This window comes from Elephantulus edwardii, unplaced genomic scaffold (assembly GCF_000299155.1).
Source record: "Elephantulus edwardii isolate Elephantulus edwardi_28Jun2011 unplaced genomic scaffold, EleEdw1.0 scaffold00044, whole genome shotgun sequence".
In the NCBI taxonomy this organism is placed as follows: Eukaryota; Metazoa; Chordata; class Mammalia; order Macroscelidea; family Macroscelididae; genus Elephantulus; species Elephantulus edwardii.
Genome location: NW_006399794.1, coordinates 5,001,630 through 5,006,376, shown reverse-complemented (window position 1 = coordinate 5,006,376; position 4,747 = coordinate 5,001,630). Strand labels below are relative to the sequence as shown.

At 38.3% G+C, this 4,747-nt stretch overlaps 1 protein-coding gene across 2 annotated transcripts in view; it reads left to right on the top strand.

Annotated features, from left to right (window-relative positions):
- The window catches only part of SWAP70 (SWAP switching B-cell complex 70kDa subunit), a 153,141-nt gene that overhangs the window by 1,134 nt on the left and 147,260 nt on the right, over window positions 1–4,747 (top strand). The gene's annotated exons all lie outside the window — the stretch shown is intronic.

The following is a 4,747-nucleotide window of genomic DNA, read 5'->3' as shown; positions in this document are numbered from 1 at the left end:
TCATAGTCTGGAAAGGTCCTTGAAGATCATCTGTTTATTTTTTATTTTACTTTATTTTTAAAATTAACATACTGTGAAGTTGACTTTTTAGATATATAGTTTTTTGAGTGTTATATAACCATGTATGCAAACAACAACAAACAAACCCGTTTCTGTGATGTTGCAGAGTAAATCTGCACTCCATAGCGTTTTTAAGGCTGCGATTTTTAGGAACCAGATAGCTAATACTTTATTCTTAGGTACTTCTGGGTGGGTTCAAGCTGCCATTTAAATGTTTTATTTTTTAAAAAATTTTTTTTAATAGTACGTTTAATTTTTTGCACTATGTAGTGCTAACAGTTTAGTGCTTAACTAAAACATCCATTGGTAACCATGGAGTTATTAAGTAACATGAAGTCAGAACTGACCCATAGCAGACCCTCCAGTGAGTTTTTAGAGGCAATAAAATCATAAGGGAAGAGGTTGCCTGTCTTTTCCGTGGAGCAGCTGGTGGATTCAAACTGTGTCCCTTTGAGATGGCAGCACAGCTCTTACCATTAAGTCACCATAGATTCCTGTGTAAAGGTGCATAGGCATGTAACTAACATAACACCCAGTTAGGACTCAAAAAGCACCTTCCTTTATAGTTTTATAGACTGTCTTTTATCCTTAATGTGCCTTTTCCAGAACGCCACATAAGTGGAGTTATGAAGTATATAACCCTTTTCTTTTCCTCAGCATGGTGTCTTAGAGATTCATTTATGTTGTTCCATATATCAATAATTAGATTTTTTAAAATGTTAAATAATAGTTCATTGTAGTCATTCACCCTTAAAGAATATTTGTATTCCAGTTTTTGGTGATTTTGAATAGAGTTTCATTCAATACTTTTGACTTTTAAAACGTAGCTATACAGTTATTAAAGGAACTCTGGTGGCATAGTCTATAGTGTGTTATGTTGCCATCTCATCTCTAGGGATTTAAATCCACTAGCTGCTCTGGAGGAGAAAGATGGACAATCTCCTCCTTTTGAGATGTACAGTTTTAGAACCCAGTGAAGAGTTGATATAAGTCAGAATTGATTTAACAGGCAGTTTGAGTGAATGAGTGATACCACTGTTGAGTAGTCCTGTTAGCGTCGTATGTTATATGTTGGGCTTCTAACTGATAGGCTTGCAGTTTGAGTCCACTGCTGTCTTCTTGGGAGGAAAAAGGGCAGTCTCCTCCGGTAAAGATTTGCAGTTTTGGAAACCTGTTGGAGAGTTCCCGTGAGTCAGCATAAACTCAACAATAGTGGACTTGGTTTTCTGCTTTCATACCATTATATTTAAAGTGGGTAAGAAAAATGTCATTGGGAAAATTTGCTATCAGGGACCTCTCCAGAGTACTGAAGAGCAACGATATCAGTCTCACCTTGCCAGTGCCTACCTTGTATGGCCATATTTATATGTTCTGTTTCTTTTTTAACAATGTCCAATTTCCCTACATTCATACTTAGTACATTCTGCATTCCAATTTTTAGTGGCTGTTAGTAACTGTTCCTTATTTTTGTTTCCCAGTATGAGGGCTCAGCCTTCAGTGCTGTTTGATAGACTAAGGTGTGCACTGTTATTCATAGGGTTTTTGAAGGCCTGTTATTTCAGAAGTGGATGGCCAGTCCTTCCTAGTCTGTCTTAACTTGGGAGCTGTGCTTCAGCATAGCATCAAACAGACAAGTTCTGTACCCAGATCAAACGATAGACAAACATATACGTACTAAAGGGGATGTAGATCATATCACGTGATGTAGAATGATCACATAGATTACTTGAGAGGTTGGCCTTTATGAAGAAGAATGCATCATCAGGATTGGAGGAAGAAGATTCATCAACAACCTGTGTAATGCAGATGACACAACTGCTTGCCGAAATAAAGGCAAAGTTGTTTTTTTTTTCTGCAAAAAGTCAAAGACTGTAGACTTCAACATAGTTTGCATCTCAGCCTTAAGAAAACAAAGATCCTCATCATGGGTCCGGTAGGCAGTATCATGATAGATGGAGAAAGGATTGAAGTTGTTCATAATTTCATTTTTCTTAGATCTACAGTTAGCATTCTTGGCATCAGCAGCAGTCAGGAAATCAAAAGACAAATTACATTGGAAAATCTGCTGTCAAGGATCCCTCTAGAGTGCTAAAAAGCAATGATGTCAGTTTAGAGACTATGGTGCACATGATCCAGGCCATAGTCTTCTCAAGTGCTATGCGTGTGAGAACTGGACAGTGAATCAGGATGACAGAAGAAGAGTCAATGCCTTTGAGTTGTGGTGCTAGAGGAGAGTGAGTATTGAACATACCATAGACTGTCAAGAGAACAAATAGTTCTGTTGTGGAGAGGATAAAACCAAAATCCTTGGAGGCAAGGATTTTGAAGCTCTGTCTCACATACTCTGGGCATGTTGCCAGGAGGGACCAATCCTTGGAGAAGGACATCATACTTGAAAGGGTGGAGAATCAGTCCAGAAGAGGAAGACCCTGGATGAGATGGATTGATACAGTGACTATGGTAGTAGAATCAGGTGTGTCAGAGACAGTGATACTCAGGATAGGGTAGGGTTCAGAGCTGTTGTTCATAGAGTCAGTAAGTCAGAATCAACTCGACAGCATATAACACCACCACCACCACCAATGGAATAGTCTGTATTCTCAGATATTTGCTCCACAATATAATATAGAGGAGGGAGGTGAGATTTCAGAAATTTTAGTGTTTTGCCTGAAGTCATAGGTATAAGTCTATGTCTAGTATTAAGATTTTTAAACTTTTAAGCTGCTGCTTTATCTCTTGTATTTTAAATGAAATATTCTCCTATTACTTTGGTATGCTTCATTAAAAGGGAGGCTTTTTTTTTCTTTTTTCTGTATGTTAACATGCTCAGGTGGCTGCTTATAGGAAGAGTATCCAGAGGATTCTTGACAGAAGTTTTAGCAAGAAATACTTAAATTTCATTCATAGCATTCACCTTCAAGATGTCAACAGTGCAACTCGGCATTTGAATTTTTATCTTTTTCTTTGTTTTTCCCTTATAAATGTGAGTGAAAAACTTTGGGGTTGATTGAGTTCTTTTCATCCTACTGTTGTTATGTGTCTTTTAGTTGGAACTGATTCATAGCTAACGCCCATACATGATCTTACCAGTAGGCCGTCAGACACCTATTTAGTTCTTTTCTTTTTGGTATTTGACTCAGTATTTTGATATTGATCTATTGGCCAGAAAAAGTTTTCCTCTTACTCATCCATTAGTGTATATGCTATAATTTTGTGTATCTGCTGTGCTGTTGTGTGTGCCATTGAGTTGGAACCCACAGCTGACCTTCCAGCAGGTTTTCAGAGACACTAAATTGTGTGGGAGCAGGTTGCCCATCCTTCTCCTGCATAGTAGCTAGTGGATGTGAACCAAGTGCCTCTGGAATTACAGTGCAGCTTCTTACCACTAAGCTACCAGAGCTCCCTACCGGCTGTGCTACAGTTATGAATTGTGGTTATTGTTGTTGTTAAGTGCCATCGAGTTGTAGAGACCTCTTAGTGACCCTATGAACGAAAGATCTAAACATTTGTATAACTTACATCGTTTCTCCAAGTTCATAGAGTTTCCGGAGACAAGCTGTTATGGAAGTGGATGCCACTTCTGCTTCTAAGCTTGGGTTTTTTTTTCAATTTTTTAAAATGATTATTAATTTTAATGAATGTTTACAGAGACTGAGGATTTTCATTCATTCATTGTTGCACTTTTCTCCCCACCCACCTCTCCCTCCCCCCCAATTCATTCTTCTTTTTGAAAAGTAAAAGAAAAATTATTTCATTGTTATACAATCCCTCCTCCCCAAGTGCACTCCACTATGCAGCCTTCATTCTGGACTCCTGTCATGCCAATGATACCTTATCACATATCCCTTTTAAACAGTTTTCTCCCTTATCTGTTTCAATGCAGTATACATTATTGAACCCATCTTTCTCAGTCTGTCCCCAACCCCAAGGTCAGTCCTGTTTTACAACAGTGGCACTATTCAGTATTTGTCCTTTTGTGACTGAGATATTTCACTCAGCATAATGTCCTCCAGAATCACCCATTTTGAATAATATTGCATGAGTTCCTTGTTGTTCAATGCAGAGTAGTATTCCATTGTGTGAATATACCACAGCTTCTCTATCCATTTGTTTGTTGATGGGCACTTAGGTTGTTTCCAACTCCTTGCTATTGTGAACAAAGCTGCAGTAAACATGTGTGTGCATATATCTGCTTGGATGTTGGTTATGGTCTCTTTTGGGTATATTCCCAGTATTGGAATTGCTGGGTCAAATGGTATCTCTATTTGCAACTTTTTGAGAAAGCACCATGCCTTTTTCCACAGTGGTTGCACCATTTTACACTTCCACCAAGAGTGAGAAAGGGTTCCAGTTTCTCCACAATCTCGCCAGCATTTGTTGCTTGCTCTTCTGTTAAATTTTGCTATTCTGACTGGGGTAAGATGATATCACATAGTTGTTTTGATTTGCATCTCTCTTAGAGCTAGGGATTTTGAACATTTCTTCATGGGCTTGTTGGCCATTTGAATGTCTTTTTTGGTCAAGTGTCTGTTCATATCCTGTGCCCGTTTTTCTGTTGGATTATTTACCTTTATCTTATTGTGTTGCTCCAGTATTTTATAAATTCTAGATAGAAGTCCCTTATCTGACATGTCATTACCAAATACTTTTTCCCAGTCTGTGGCTTCCCTTTTTACCCTGTTAGGGA